Source organism: Pan paniscus, chromosome 15 (genome assembly GCF_029289425.2).
Source record: "Pan paniscus chromosome 15, NHGRI_mPanPan1-v2.0_pri, whole genome shotgun sequence".
Lineage (NCBI taxonomy): Eukaryota > Metazoa > Chordata > Mammalia > Primates > Hominidae > Pan > Pan paniscus.
The window spans coordinates 28,109,388-28,126,928 of record NC_073264.2 but is presented as its reverse complement, the minus strand read 5'-3'; the positions used below and the strand labels follow the sequence as shown (position 1 = coordinate 28,126,928).

At 36.8% G+C, this 17,541-nt stretch overlaps 2 long non-coding RNA genes across 2 annotated transcripts in view; one reads left to right on the top strand and one right to left on the bottom strand.

Annotated features, from left to right (window-relative positions):
* Nucleotides 1–17,541, bottom strand: part of LOC112436995 (uncharacterized) — an 89,480-nt gene that overhangs the window by 5,587 nt on the left and 66,352 nt on the right. Inside the window, exon 5 of the long non-coding RNA XR_004666117.3 lies at nt 4,277–4,393. This is a non-coding gene — a long non-coding RNA (uncharacterized LOC112436995). The remainder of the gene's footprint in view (nt 1–4,276; nt 4,394–17,541) is intronic.
* LOC130540793 (uncharacterized) overlaps nt 1–17,541 on the top strand; it is a 53,138-nt gene that overhangs the window by 19,866 nt on the left and 15,731 nt on the right. The gene's annotated exons all lie outside the window — the stretch shown is intronic.

Genomic DNA, 17,541 nt, shown 5'->3' with positions numbered 1-17,541 from the left:
AAAACAAAACAAAACAAAACAAAAAACACCTCACTTTCCAGAGCTTGATTATACCATGGAGGCAAGAGTAAATGGCATTAAATCAATATCCTAATACATCAAGCAGCTTGTAGAAGCAATGAACTGGATTGCTGAGAACACTATGGAAGAATCTTAAAAACATACTGTTGAGTTAAAAAAAATGGAAATGGAAAAATACCTAACTAAAGCACAATATCATTTAGGTAAAGAGAAGGGGATCATCACACATACAGACAAATAAAGATGTCACTGTATTTTTTCAAAAACACATGCATATCTGCAACATAATGGGTACATGTAAGATTTAAAAATATCTACAATATTAAAGGCACCACCAGCAGTGATTTGTGAATGGTCTCATGCCATCTGCCCACAAGCTTCTTCCATGAAGCCTTGCCAAGTCCTGGCTCCATCTTGGAAACTGTCTGGCCTTCACTCCCAGGGGAACTTTGGCTGTTTTCTCTTGTCCCCACCTTCTGTCCTTGACCTGCATATTCACTTCTATTGATCATTTCATTCATTAATTAGACGTAAGATTAGCTATTGCACCACTCTGTTTAGCTGACGTGTATATCTTTGGAAAGTCTTCCAAGTAAAAGACAGTTCATGTTACTTTTAATTTGTTATCTATGATACCAGTAATCATTTCTTCTAGAAGTTAGGCATCATGTCTTTGGTCAGGAAAGTGACTTTCTATGGTAACATGGTTTCTATAGGAACATCAATTTAAACTATACCTTTCAAAGCATCTTTTCCTGAATACAAATTCTCATAAAAACAATGCATATCCATAGATTTTTGATGGCTAAAAAATAAAGTTTATGTATATGTTATGTAAAGTTTATGTATTTGTTAATCTTTCTCTGCTTATTTTATCAGGATACAGACTGAGGATATTTATGAGGTTTCACATCATATGTCTATATTTTGCAAAGCATTTTTTATTAATAATGACTTAAGAATTCCCTGAATGTATTTTAGGAGTCAGTTGTATAAACAATTACATGCAAATAGTTTAACTAACATAACCTAATTATAAAAGAAAATTTTCCTATCTCAAAAGCAAAGAAATAACAGTCATGACAACATATATTATTTCTGTCATTCATTTATTATAATAGTCAAAAAATAACAACACTTCAAATTCTTGCTATGCCAAGTTCTGATGAGATTACTCTATTTTTCTTGACAGAAGATGTATGAAAAATTCTTATTGAACTTATAGCTAAGTGAAAATCCAGAAAAAAAAGCTGGATATGTCAGCCAAAGAGAGTGACATTGCTCATTGTGAATGTTCAAGTTTAGTAATAAATCCTCCCTTCAGCGCACAAAATATTACTTACTGCAATGGGACTCAGTTCCTCAGCTTACAGTTTAGGTCATACATGTGTAAGCTTCTTGCTAACATTTTAATTTAACATTAAGAAATGTCTTCCAGATGTTATTAAGAAAATGTAATGGTACAGAAAAATGAAAGTTTGAACAATATTTGCTTTGATGAACAAATGGAAAACATAAATTTAAGAATACTTAAAATCTACAAAAAGATTGACTTCTCTGTGCAGACAGATGCACAATAGGTTACCTTGCAAAACTGAGTTGCTTACTGGTAACCCCAGCCTCTATCATGCTACGATAACACACTGTAAGTCTATATCATTGCCTAGATATCAGTATAGTCTCTCACATAACAAAAAAGTTCGTGGATGATATCATCAAGACAGTTACATTTATCAAGTTCAAGTAAAGTCTTATGAATAATATTTCAAAAATAAATATAATTTGTTTCCCCAGGAAATAGATGTGTCAAGTCTGCTATTGTGCAGGACCTTGGATTAATATCCATTTCAGTTGATAAGCTTCAGAAACAAATTATGCTTTCATCAATACTTTCCTTAATTAACTCTCATACATATTGTCTGTGTATTCAGATGGACTCTGCAGTGCTATCCTGTAAATTGACCAAAGAGGACAATTGATTGAGACTCTCAAAAACAAGCTTCCTTGAGACAAAAGAACTTACAGACCAAAAAGTCAAAAAGGCCTAAAGTATTCCAGGTATTTTAGCACAGATTCAAATCAAAAGTTGGTAATCATTCCAAAAGAATTACTGGGATTCATCAAGGAGTGTATTTTTGTACATACCTCCAGCGTTATTTACAGCTGTTACAGCTAAATTTCAGTAAAGATTCATTTACCCCAGCTTTCTCTCTCTCTCTTTTTTTTTTTTCTTATTTGCTCTTTGTTCCTTTGTAATTCCTGCCACAAAATTTAACCTGTTCTCTTAAAGTGTAACAATAACATAGTCGGCCGGGCGCGGTGGCTCACGCTTGTAATCCCAGCACTTTGGGAGGCCGAGGCGGGCGGATCACGAGATCAGGAGATCGAGACCATCCTGGCTAACATGGTGAAACTCCGTCTCTACTAAAAATACAAAAAAAATTAGCCAGGCGTCGTGGCGGGCACCTGTAGACCCAGCTACTCGGAGAGGCTGAGGCAGGAGAATGGCGTAAACCCGGGAGGCGGAGGTTGCCGTGAGCCGAGATCGCGCCACTGAACTCCAGCCTGGGCGACAGAGCGAGACTCCGTCTCAAAACAAACAAACAAACAATAACATAGTCATCAACTCAAATACATATATCTTTTTAAATTTTATATATAATTATATAAAAAATATATATTATAATTATATATAAATATATTATTCTATATTCTATATTCTATATTATACATAATTTTATATACTTTTTATATACTTTTAAAATATACTTTTGTATACTTTTTTATATACTTCAAAAAATTTTTTTAAATTTTTCTCCTCTATGACCTGAGAGCTACTATGGAAGATTCTCCTTCCAATTATGATTGCCTGACCCTGTCCCTTTCTGTTCTCCTCTGACTTCTACAGCCATTTCTTCTCTATCTTTTCTCTTGGCTTCTTTTCCTCAATATATGCATCTTCACCCCATTCCCTTATCTCCTCCTTTTTTGTTATTGTTGTTCTTCTCCAGCTCTCTCTCACTAAATATTAAATATTTAGTGGCTTTAAATATTATTTATCACCAGGTACGGTGGCTCACACCTGTGATCCCAGCACTTTGGGAGACTGAGGCAGGCGGATCACCTGAGTTCAGGAGTTCAAGACCAGCCTGGCCAACATGGCGAAACCCCATCTCTACTAAAAATACAAAAAATTAGCCGGGCATGGTGGCAGGTGCCTGTAATCCCAGCTACTCGGGAGGCTGAGGCAGGAGAATCTCTTTAACCCAGGAAGTGGAGGTTGCAGTGAGCTGAGACAGCAACACTGCACTCCAGCCTGGGCAACAAGAGTGAAACTCCATCTCCAAAAAAAAAAAAAGTGATTTCTCTATGGCCCACCAGCAAGCCTACATCCACCATCACTTTACTCCTTCATTCTCATTTCTAATTACCTATTTGTTTAATCTATTTTGAGACCATAACAGAATCTCAAAGGCCATATTCATAAAGTTGAATTTCCCAAATTCCTAGTTAAAATGAATTATCCTGTTTAATTCCCTACTTCAGTTAATGGCTTGGGCGTTTTCTCTACTCATCCAAGCTTTCAACTTAAGAGTTTTTAGAGTTTGATTTTCTTTTCTTTTTTTTTGTCTCACTGTTACCCAGGCTGGAGTGTGATGGTGCAATTATAGCTCACTGCAGCCTCAAACTCCTGGGCTCAAGGGATACTACTGCCTCAGCCTCCCAAATAGCTGGGACCACAGGTGCACACCACAGTGTTTGGCTAAGTTTTTTATTTTGGGTAGAGATGGGGTTTCACTATGGTGCCCAGCTGGTCTCGAACTCCTGGGTTCAAGTTATCCTCCCATCTAAGTCTCCCAAAGTGTTGGGATTACAGGCTTGAGCCACCATATCCAGCCTTTTCTTCTTCTTCTTTTCTTTTTTTCAAACTTCATAGACCTTGCCTCCATCAATATAGTCAGTTGGGAGGCCATGTTGATTTTCCCACTGCAGTATTTAACATCTACACCATGTACCCCATTTCACTGTTACTGCCATCATTGTCTCCTTCCCATTATACTATATTAGGTTTTGTCAACATTGGTATTAATAGTTCACTGTATTAGAGCATTCTCTATAAAACCTTTTCAAGTCTCTTCTTGATCCTGGCTTTTTCCTTTTGAACACATAACTTAAACAGGTTAATCTTCTCTTAATTTACAATATCTTAAAGATGATACAAAAACATTTAAATGGGCTGGGCATGGTGACTCACACTTGTAATCCCAGCAACTGTGGAGGCTGAGGTTGGAGGATCAGGAGTTGAAGGCTGCAGTGAGCTACATACACACCACTGTACTCCAGCCTGGGCAAAAGGATGAGACCCTCATCTCTAAAAAGAAAAAGAAAAAAAGAACTTTAAAATGGAACTATGATTGTCATCTCTAGGAGCAATACTTAATCATACAAAACTGGAAGTAGTTTAGGGTTAAAAATAGCTTCATAGTATAAAAGCTTTCAACATGCTGCATTTAACTTGAAAGCCTTATCCCCCCACATTCAGTCTTTCATTCAGCCATTTAATCATCAAATATTTGTTGAGTACTTCCTATGTGTCAGGCACTGTTTTAGGCACTGGGAATATACTACTAAGCAAAACAGACAACCTGCTTAAACGAATTATCCTTATACTCTAGGGGTACTGAGGGAGTAAACAAAAAATAAGTAACGTAAAGATTACCTACAACACTCTGTGTGCCACCATAGTCCAATATAGATAGGAGAGAGATAGGGTCCAAAGTGACAAATGCCACAGGGCCTAGAGAGAAACTGATTTCCTGTTAACAGCAGGAATCATATAGGCCACACACTGAATGAGAAAAACACTTTTTCAGTTTCAGCATTACATAGCATAACACAGTAGAACACAAGTTAAAGCAATAGCTACAGCTATAGAACAGAGCCTGTACTTCAGGTGCAAGCTAGTGCAATTACAAAGTGAAAGACTGGTAGTCTTCACCTGCTAGTATGAAAGTTACCATCCTAGCACTGGCATTAAGAAATTATCACCTAGTACAAGGCCACACTCTACTAGAATAACTTTTCCTTTGATCACACCTATTTGATAATTTCTCCAATTTTTTAGTGAGTATACTAGTCAGGTTTCTCCAGAGAGACAGAACCAATAGAAAATATATAGATGTATAGATGTATAGATATACGACTTAATTATAAGAAATTTGCTGATGCAGTTATGAAGGTTGACAAGTCCCAAGATCTGCAATCAGCAAGCTGGAGACCCAGGAGAGCCAATGGTGTAGTCCCAGGTTCAAGACCTAAACAAAACTGAGGTCCCAGCTCAAAGGCTGTTAGAAGGAGTTCCCCCTTACTCATAGAGGGCCAACATTTTGTTCTAGTCACACCTTCAACTGATTAGATAATGCTGACTGACATTAGGGAGTGCAATCTGCTTTACTCAGTCCACCTATTCCAATGTTAATCGCATCCAGAAACATCCTCACAGACACACCCAGAATAATGTTTGACCAAATATATGAGCACCCAGTGGCCTCCTTCTCTCTTTCTCTTTCTTCTTTCTCTATGTATACATGTATGTATGTATCTATCTATCTAATATCTATGATTCTGACCAAAACCGTGGATTCAGACATTATCAATTAATGCTGTCTTTGTAAACCATGTATTAATAGAACACCTTATCCTACTATTAATATTCAATAATGAGGCAAAGTAGACCACAGCTGCAATTGTCCAGGATGAGTAGCAGAGGTAAACTGTGCCTCCTGTATTGACTTTCAAGGCTGCTTTTCTTGCTAATTGATACATTTTCTTATATATCATTTTGTTAGCATTGGCAGAGATCAGAGTTACCCCGAGTTACCGGCAGCATATCCATGCAGGTCCACAGCAACTTCAATTCTTGCCTCCTCAGAAGAAAGAATTCGACTGAGTGGCATAAAGCAGAAAAAAAGACTGAGGCAAGTTTCAGAGCAGGAGTGAAAGTTTGTTAAAAAGTTTTAGAATAGTAAGGAAAGGAAAGAAAAGAAGGAAAGTACAACTTGGAAGAGGGCCAAGCGGGCAACTTGAGAAACCAAGTGACTTGGGGTTTTATACGTTGGCCTGCTTCTGGGATCTTGCCTTACTTCTCCCGACTCCTGAGACCTTATTGGGAAGCTGCTGATCAGTTTCAGGTGTTTTCTGTCTATCAGGACACTGCCTTTCCCTGGTGCTGGCTACAATCAATTATTACTTCAGAGAAACGGTTAACAACTGCCTGACCATCATGTGATGGTCAACACTCCTGGTGTGTGTTGGTGGGGAGCCCTCTCCTGCCCTGCTCATACCTGACTAGCTACCTACTCTAACAATTTTATTTATTCTTTAAGCCACTTTTTGTAAACAAAACTCAACCCCTTTTAAACTAACCCATACCATGCTGCTTGCTAGATTAGTCTTTCTAAAGCACCATCCCACCTTATCATTCTGTGTGCAAAGGCCTTTCATTTTTCTCAACTGGTTTCAGCATAGTCTACTTTATATAAATTATATTATATAACCTACTGCAAAACCTTGATGTATACTATTAACTAGTCAGGGTGACATACTTGTTGTCCTCATTCATATATGGCTCATTCTATTCCTTTTTTCTATGACATAACTCTCAATCCCCAAATTTTACTCACTCAAAATCCTTCCTACTCTTAGGACTTAATTAAAATGTTATTTCTTCCATGAAATAACATGAACTGTTCCCTATTCAAAACAATCTTACTTTACATAAAACAATTTCTCTATACTCTGCACATGCAGCATTCTGTCTTTGAATCAACCTCCTAATGTTGGAAACCCTAGTGTTGAATCCCTGATAAATCCTCTTCTTTATCTGCACTCACTTCTTTGGTGAGTTCATCCAACCTAATGGCCTTAAACATCTATTTGCAATGTCTCATAAAGTTGATTTATGCTACCCAGTCTTCTCTTCTTTGTTCCAGACCTATGGTACCAACTGCATACTTGATATCTCCTCCAGAATGTTTAATAAGCCTTTCAAACATAACCTGTCCAAAACTGAACTCCTGATCTTCCATCCACAAATACTCTTTCCTCTCTCAAGTGATAATATCATCCTTGCAGTTACTCAGGCCAAAAACTTGCAGTAACATTTTATCTGCCTTTCTTTCCCTCACAAACCCTGTCCAATCCCCCAGGAAATCTTTTTGACTCTATCTTCAAACTTTATCCAGAATCAAACTGCTTCTCAGAAATTCCCCTACTATCACTTGGTTTTATCCACCATTATCCACTTGTGTGGGTTTTTGCAACATCCTTCTAGCTACTTGCCAAGATTCTATTCTTACCATTCGTCATACAGCAGCCAATAGTCTGCAAAGGCCTACGTGATCTGTCATTCCCATTGCCTCTTTCACCTTGTGGTTTTCCCTTTCTGTCTGATTCACTCTACTCAAGCTGCACTTGTCTCCTTGATATTCCTCCCATACACCAAGCTAACTTCCATTATGGGCATTTCCAGTGACTAGTTTATCTGCCTGGAATGTCCTTCAAAATATCCTCATAGCTAATTTCCTCACCTCAAGTATTTTCATAAATGCCACCTTCTCTGTGAGGTCTATTCTGACCATCTATTTAAAAATGTATCTTTTTCTATCCTATACTCTTGATCAGCTGTATCTGTTTTATTCATTAATCATGGTATTAATGGCCTTCTAATAATGCTATATAATTTACTTTTGTGTATTTTTTGCATCTCTCTCTACTACAATATAAGATCTACAAGAGCAGGTATTTTGATGCATTTTGATCACAAATGTATTTCAAATTCCAACCTTGGTGTTAACTGAATTTTCCTTTTTTTAAGTGATTTTATGCAATACACACTGCAGTACTGTTATTTGTGTACAGCTTATTTCCTTTCTCAGTTTTTGGACTCCATGAGGAGACTATCAGTGTCTGATTCATTTTTGTTAACCACATCTGCATTCACAGTATTCTGTATCTTGCTTTGCACATGAGAGGTAAGTCATAGTACAATTTTGGTAAAAAAAAAAAAAATTACAAATCCAAACAAATTAACCGTTTTTAAATGGTGTAAATTAATTTTGGGTACATAACTATTTCACTGAAATGAAATAAAATTTTTCTATATACTTTCCATATTTAATAAGCAACTAAAACCAGGAAACTGGAATGATGTTGGGAAGTGAGACGGGGTCTCCTTCTACGTCTTTGTAGAGCCAGATATTTCATCTCTGGTTGTCTGCACATTTTTTTTTTCATTTATGTCTGTCTCTCCACCCCTTCCCTTTGATCTCTAATCCATCTCCATATAGTATTTTACTGCTTCTTCATATTTATATAACAAAAGATGGCTATCCATAGCTTCCTAGTTTAACTCTCCCTCAAATAACACTTGACCCATTTCAGTTTTAGGGGCTTGGGCCTAGCTATAATGACAGCCATAAAAATTTAACCCGCCAAATTTTATTCAAGTCTTTTCCTAACCATTTAAATGGCCCTCACTATAGGCCTAAATCTCCTACTTTGAAAAAACCTGCCTAGTTCAGCAGACTGCCAATGGACATCCAAACTCATTGAAGCAATAAAAGGAATCTTGACTAGGTTGAAGGATTCATTCTAATTAAATCAATTCCTTTGTCCCATTCATCACTCATTCTCTTTAAATAGCTATGCCAATTTATTTTGCCTTACTATAAGATTTATAAACTTGTGTTTATAGTGGAAAAGAAATGGAAAGGCAAGGTGAAAAGAAAGTTTCAAGCTCAACAAAGAAAAAGTATTTTGCCCAGTTTTCACTTACAGCAATGTAAAATCTTTAGGCAAGATATCCTGAGTTATAATTGTTTTAATCACTATGATCTAAATATTCTCCTTTTTTTCTGCCCGAAATGTTCATCTTCTTGTTATTACCGCTGGTTGTCAAGAAGACACTAGATCCTGGCTTTCTACAAAAAAAAGCTGGGGAAAAAATACCCCACGACATTATTTAACAAAAATGACAACAGAATTTATGAAACAGATTTTGTCTTTTTGATATTCTTTTTCCTTTTCACTTACTTCTAAATGAGAAATAACAACCAGAGATACTAGCTGAGAAAGCATACGATGAATGTCACTGCTCATCGGGGTTTCACCTAGACCACTGTTGTCTTTCTCCAGTCCATCCCACACTGATAGAGTTTAAAAACACAAATTCTTTGACACTCTTCCCATTGTGATATGAGGTCCACAGCACCTCTCCTTTAATCTGGGCAAGTTTATAACTGCTTTTACCACTAGAATATACTATGTGGCTTCCACAACTAGGTCATAAAAATATCTATCCAGGCTTTCACCTTCCTTACTGGTACACTTGCTCTTGGAGCCCTAAACAACAGTGTAAAACTGCTGACTTGGGGTGGAGTCATGTAGATTCCCCCATCAACATTCCTAACTATGTCCATTCTTTTGCCATCCACTCTACCTGCTAGAGATGTGAATAAAGAGATCATTTTTAAAGGGTGTCCTCCAGCCCAAACTGTTTCAGCCTTCACCCCTTCAAATTGCCTCCAGTAATTGAGTCATACCATGAGCATAATAAAATGATTATAGCTTTGGAGACCTGACTTGTGCAGTAGTTTGTTACACAGAAATAGATAACTGGCCCACATTTCAAAGCTTTAGTTGTTGCTTTTGATTCCTGAACAACGTCTTCATTAACAAAACATTGACAGCCAGTTATCATGTGTAAAGGATGTGATAAACTTTACAGTAAGGTGTTAATAGGTGATAACCCAATATAAGCCTCTGAGCCTCCAGCTTCCTCATTATTAAATCAGGAGTATGTGCTATATAGTCTCCTGGATTCTTTTCACTTTGGATCTTTGCAGGACTCATGAGATGTGCCTTAATTTAGAGAATAAAGCACCAGTGGTAGCACTCATGGATGCATAATTTAATTTTCAAATATTTAGCTTAGAATCTCTCAAATATATCATTAGGTTGTCATTCTCATCAGTTTGCTCTGACATTAACTCTAGTCAAGAGACTGTCAATTCAACATTTTCTTAACGGGAGCAGTATACCTCTACATCTCTTCCCTAATTATTCCTTAAATAAGATGTGTGATTTTTGATGAACCATCCAGGTACTTTCCTTCTTCACAATAATTCAGAGAAGCAGTTCTCTCAGGACCATACTAATGCCATTAGTGTCTGTAATATTGGGCCAGGAGTATTTCTAGTTATTTCCTCTGGAAGGCAAATAAAAATGCTTGGGAAGTTTCCTAAGGATCAGATTTACTCAAGCAGTATTTTGTCCCAATGCATTCATTTGTTCATCACTAGAAATGGCATTATATCGTCATTAATTCCTATATTAATTTTTATATTAAAGAAGATGCATTTCTGAATACTTCTAAAAATTTTACTTTAAAATAGATTTTGCTTTAAATAAAGGTGCTTCTTTTCCCCTCTTAAAAGTTAGTGCTGTGAAGAAATTACTCTAGTTTGCTAGGATATTTTTTTCTTTCTTAAACAGGTATTCCTAGTTATTTGTTCATTTAATTATTGTTATTACACAGCTAAAGATTTCTTTTTTTTTTTTCTTCAGATTTTAAAATCTCTTTTTCCTAGTGGTAGACCACTGACCCTTAGTGAAAGGAAGGAAACCAGTGAATTTAGGTCATTAGCATCTGAATGGAAACAGATTGTGACAGTTAACCAAGTTATACTACCCATTAAAGCTTAAAATCTGCTTTTCTGAAAATCCTGAGGTAACATTCACACCACAGATTGCATGTGTTGTTCTTTTAAAAGTGGAGAATGACATTAAAATAACTATGAAATTATTTTTGAATGAGAACATATTGAAACTTATCATTATCCAACTCTGGTGCTTTGACTAAAATATAAAACACTTTTGCTGAAGCATTGAAGTTCTCATTAAGTAGCCCTAGCTTAGTCAAAGCGCAATTGTTGACCTTCTGTGCTTAAGGCATGTGCTGTTCCATACAGATAGAGGCTTTTCTACCACACTCTTCTTGATGGTTCATAATGGAGTGGCATGTGCATATCAGGAAAAGAACAGACCTTAATTTGAAACATTAAGTAGTATACGCACATAAAAAGCCTTCATTAAAATATTAAAAGTTTGTTAAACCCATAAGAGCTAAGAGATGTGTTCCTATGAGAGGAAAATTCCAACCTCAAGCTCTCTCCATATCTTAATTTCTGACATTTGTTAATAAGAAAGTACATTAACTTAGAAAGTCATTTTATCCAGTAGCTGCTAAAGTGCTACTAGACTACCAGAGGATTAGTTCACACTTTACTTTTTGCAGAACACAACAGAGGAGTACAATATACAGTCATTGTATCCCTGAAAGTGCCAAACTACAAACTTAAGGCTCATTTTGTCATCATGAGCTAAATGGAGGATTGGTGGGGGAGTGTCCTCACTATAACAATTTTCACCAAGGCATTGATAGCCTCATCAAGATTTTGATATTATAACGATGTCAATGGACAGTTAGATGCTCATATTTTCAACCTAAATTTGGGAAGCACTTACCATCAGAAAGTGCCTAAAACAGAGCGCTTTGAGTCTCCAGTTTTGACTTTTTTTTTTTTTTTTTTTTGAGATGGAGTCTCACTCTGTCACCCAGGCTGGAGTGCAGTGGTGCGATCTCGGTTCACCGCAACCTCCACCTCCTGGGTTCCAGTGATTCTCCTGACTCAGTCTCCTGAGTAGCTGGGACAACAGGTATGCGCCACCCCGTCTGCCTAATTCTTCAGTAGAGATGGGGTTTCACCATATTGGCCAGGCTGGTCTTGAACTCCTGACCTTGTGATTTGCCCACCTCGGCCTCCCAAAGTCCTGGGATTACAGGTGTGAGCCACCGCAACTGGCTGACTTTTTAAAATATAAAACAACATATCTAAAGACTAATTTTTATATTAGTCATTAAATGAACTTAGTAATTTCTATATTTAAAAAGATGCATTTCTGAATACTTATAAAATTTTAACTTTAAAGTAAATATAGCTTTAAACACAGGGTTTTTCCCCCTCTTAAAAGTTAGCATCATGAAGAAATTACTCTCATTTGTTAAGTAACAGGTATCAAAAAAGTGGTAATATTTATATATACCTAATCTTTAGATATTGTTATCTTAACAATTTAAAAATCATATTACATCCTGAAATCCACCATAGTGCTTGAAAGGCACCTGAGACATAATTCAAGGGCTATTTGTTTAATATATAAATTTGTAAAATGCTTTACTTCTGCTGAGTACACTTTAATAGTATCATGAGGATAAACATTGAGGGAATAGCAAGGATTGCTCCAGTAACAACTAGGCTAGGGAGGACTTCGTGGATTTACAAAAAGGAAGAAAAAGTTCACAAATTGGTAACAAAGTAATATGTGAAAATTAATGTGTTCGATTTGCTAGAGCTGTCACAAAAAATACCACAGATGGGTGGCTTAAGGAACAGAAATTTATTTGGTTACAGTTCTGGAGAAGTGTAAGATCAAGGTATTATTCTGATGCCCCTCTCCTTGGCTTCCTGATGGACACTCTCTCCCTGTGTCCTCACACATTCTTTCCTCTGTTCCTGCACAGGGTTTTGGTGTTTCCCTGAGTGTCTAATTTTCTTCTTTTTGTGAAGACAACAGTCAGATTGGATTAGGTCCCCCCTAAAGATCTCATTTTAATGCAATCACATCTCTAAAAACCTTATCTCCAATACAATCACATCCTGAGATACTGGGAGTTAGAATTTCAACGTATAAACTGGGGAGACACATTTCAGCCCATAGCAACTAGTTTCTCAACTTCAAGGCCGCAGAAACCCACAATGTTAAAAATGGAATTTTGAAAAAACTGAGGTTTTATTTCTTTGGAAATATATTAGGAAGAGACATTGAGGTCTTTAGATATTCAGAAACTATAATAAATTTGCAAACAGTACAAGAAAATTGTGTAATCAATAAAAGTAGGCCTTGTATCAACTGCAAAAGCAACAAATTAATGTCATTGTATTATACTATAAAAATAAAGGATCACTCTGCTGGAACAAAAAGTTGTTTCACAACCTACTTGAGAGAAGAGAAGGGGAAGGTATGAACTGAGCAATAATCAATTGCTATATATGGCTACATATGAAATCTCACTTCCAGAAGATAGATGTGGGAGCTTGGGAGGAAAGGCAAAGTCAAATGCTAATTACTAGCCTAAGGCTTACCAACCCTTACAAACCAACAGGGCTTTCTTGCTGGACCCTAGTTTCTACTCCCTAGAATGACCATATGTTCCAATTTGCCAAGGACTATTCCAAGTTATATCTGTTGTTTCTCAGTCTTATGACTGGTTAGCATCCCCTCTGACAATCAAAATTATCCTAGTTTGTATGATGTGATCATCTATCACTATGGCCCCTTCTCCCACAACATGCTTATAAACCCACACAAATAGCAAGTATTTGAGGTTCGGAAGACCTGGTCTCCCATCCTCAATGGATACCACCCCCTCCCCATACTTGCTTATCCAACCTCTTTCCCTTTTGACAGTGAAGAGAAGCTGAAAGATCTCAAGTTCTGTTTTATCTATCTTTGATGTATTAGTCTGTTCTCTCAGACTGGGTAATTTATAAGAAAAGAGATTTAATTGGTTCATGGTTCTATAAGCTGTACAGAAAGCATAACACTGGCATCTGCTTCTGGGGAGGCCTCTGGAAGCTTACAATCATGGCGGAATGCAAAGAGGGAGCAGGCACATCACATGGCAAAAGCAGAAGCAAAAGAGAGAGAGATGGGAGAGGCACCACACACTTTTAAAGGACAAGATCCCTCCTCACTCACTATTTCCAGGACAGCACCAAGGGGATGGTACTAAACCATTCATGAGAAATCCACCCTCATGATCCAATTGCCTCTCACCAGGATCCCAACTCCAACATTGGGGATTACCTTTCACCATGAAATTTGGGTGCGGACACAGATCCTAGTCATAGCACTTGATAATACAACCTAGGTTCTGAAGAGAAAGAAGAAGAGTTCCTGTAATATTTTGCAAATTCTCAGATTTAATCTCAACAGTCATCAAGGTATAATAGAAAGAGGTCTGGACCAGAAATAATATCAGAATTCTGGTCCCTACTTTTTTAGTTGTTAGTCCTGAGACTTTTTACGCATCATTTAAACTGTTTAAGCCTTACTTTCCTCATTCATATCAAAGGAATAGGGTGGATAGGGGAGCATGATATCCATCCTGCCTATTTCAGTGTCCTAAAGAATCAAATGAAATACTGGCTAAACACTTTAAAAATCCTTTAAGCATCATATGAATGGTAGTTGTTATTATTCTTATAATCAGAGAGAGAAATAGACAGCATAATAATTAGATGTGTTTATTTAAAGGCCTTATCCACGACATTAGAAGTGCCCTCTAGGAGCCATATCTTCTCACTTCCAGACCACCATTTTCTCATTACTGTACTTTCACCGTGAGGATTCATATGAGTAAGGTGAAAGGAGAGAAGCTGAATTAAGGATTGTGTGTCTGAATATACTGCAGAATTAAGGACGAATGATTGAAAAACCTACAAGTTCAGAGAGGAGGAAAGGTGAAGTGAGATAAAACTGTAAAAGTACTTGATAAGCTTCCCAGTCAGGTCTTCAAGGGCATTGGGACATTTAAGTGGTGATATGTTAGTATCCTATGCTTTTTATACTTTGATTCCGGGGAAAGGGAAGTTGGAGAATGAGAAGAGGGAGAATAATGAAAGAGAAAGGAGACTGTAAAAACAGCAATGAGAAGACATTTAGCCTTTGCTTCGCCCGTTTTGACTTTTTTTAAAAGAGGACACAGAGAGCACAGCAAAATGAGAATCAAGATGTGGGCCTATATTCATCAACATAGGCCTGGATGTATGAGAGATTACCTTGACTTATTTGTTTTTAATGTGTTTATATGTTTCTTCAAGAAAAAAAATACATAAAAGTATACAGTTTTGTCCCTAGAAAGACTGTTGCCTAATACTCAATCGGGTGAAAAAATAAAATAATACATGGTGAATCTGGAAAAAAAAAAGGACTTACCAACATATATTCTAGCACAATATTCCCCACTTTTCACTAGCCATCCCATTGGCTTCTTCTTTTTTATCTGTCGTAAAATTCTCACCATTCCTATATCCACAATTTAGTTTAATCTGGAGATATATCTAACTATGGATATAATGTATGTGCTCCAGTTTCCAAAAAGTAATTCTATGCTCAGAGAGACCAAGGTCAAAGTGGTTGAAAGACACGTGGTGTCAATCCTTGCAATCATTGCAAATCAGTTCAAAATGTTTCTTAAAAAAATACCCAAATCATAATTGCCCTTAAGTTTGAATATATACTGTGACATAGTCTACACTCTTCTGACAGAAGGTTTTGTTTTGTTTTGTTTTAACAAAACTACCACATAGTCTGTATTGAATTGGTTTGCTACTTGATGTATTCAAAAACATTAAAATTTGGCAATGACTCTTCTCTTGATGATGACTCTTAGCTATGACTATGGCTAGTTGAGGGAAGAAGAGTACAGAATTAAGAGTGTTTGCAGAATGTGTGACCCCCATAAGCCCCTAATGAAGCAATTTCATCTTTTTTCTCATTGTGTCAGTTTTCTGTTGCCATAATAATGCTATAAAACAACAGAAAGCCTCAATGGCCTACAGCAGTAAACATTTATTTAGCTCACAAGTCCACAAGCTGATGATTGAGGCTGAGTTCAGCCACATAGTTCTTCTAGTCTCAGGTGAGATCACCTGCATATCTGGGGCTCTGCAGTCCCAGCTTGGGGCCTCATACATCTGGACTGGCTGGGCGTTGGCTAGAGTAAATCCACTCTGCTTCACTCAACTCTCTCCAGCAATCTATACTCATATTCTCATGGCAAAAGCAGAGGAATGAAAGTTGAAAAAAAAAAAAGAATAAATAAGTAAATGGTTTCAAGAAAAAAAGGAGAAAGCAGAACTGTCACTGTATATTTCTCCCTATCCACACCGAACTGTATTTCAGCTGCCTAAATGTTTCTCAGGTTTCTCGACTCAACATTTTTATCACTGATTTCCTCATTCTTCACCACATCATTACCGATATATTATTCTCCTGTATTCTTTACTCTCTATACTCTATAACTGATTCTCTATATCCTGTAACTGATGTTTTCAAACCTTCTCATGCATTATACCTGCTAACTTCCCATTGACCAAACCAAATTACATGGTTAAGGTAGAATCCAGGGAGCAGAGAAATAAACCCCACCTTTTAATGAGAGTAACTGCAAAGCCACATGGCAAAGAGATCCCTTTGTAAGGAGGGATGAAGAATTTGGGCTATCTCTGCAGTTTATGGTAGATATACCATCAACTATTCTTAGAAAAAAAACTTCTCAGGGCTTTAGGGACATCTCTACATGGTTTCACTGGAATATCTATATATATGCAGTTCCCAGTCATCTTCCCTGGGCCACCTCCCCACCCACCCTGAACTCTATTTCAGCTGCCTATGTGTTTCTCAGGTTTCTTAACATTTTCATGACCCTTTATCACATTGTCACCAATATATATTTCCTTCTGTGTTCTTTATTCTCTCTATTCTATAACTGATTCCATCATGTGCCAGGTCAAATGAACCAGAAAAATAGGAAGCTATCTTCCTGCCTACCCTCTCTTTACATTTTCCAATGGTATGATGTCCCATGACTGCTACCTCTGTAATATTTGCTTATTTATTTTTCTTTTCTATTCCCACTGTCACAATATTGATTCTTGCTTTACCTTTTATAACTACTGAAATATTTTACTTCTCTTTCTATTCTATCCTGATCCAGAATAACCTTTCTAAAATGAATATTGTCATGGGATATCCTAGCTTACCATCTTCAATGGTGCCCTATTGCCAGTAGGACATAGGATGTGAGGACCTTCATGATTTAGCTCCTTCTTACAGTACCCCTAATTTATGGTAATACTAATCTGGAATAATTTAGTGTTGTTTTGACAAGCTTGGCTGATTCTACTTATATCTTATTTGATCCGAATGTCTCATATATATATATATATATATATATATATATATATATATATATTACACACACACCCACACCCACACATAAACACATATACATGCAGAGACACACACACAACTGCACAACTCGGGTAGGGAAATCAATAAAAACATAGACTTTGGAATAAGGAGGATCCGAGTTTGAATCCTGGCTACATCACTAACTAGCTATTTAAATTTGGGCAAGTGAACTAAACTCTTTTAGCATAGTGCTTTGGTCTAAATGTTGATTTATGTATTCACGTAAAAATGCACAATTGTAAAAATACACAAATACATAGGGTATGTATCTGTCGGGTCTCAGTTCAAAGACCATCATCTATCTGAAACCCTTTCTAAATGACCTAGAGTACCTTTTTCACTCTGTATTTTATGCCTCCA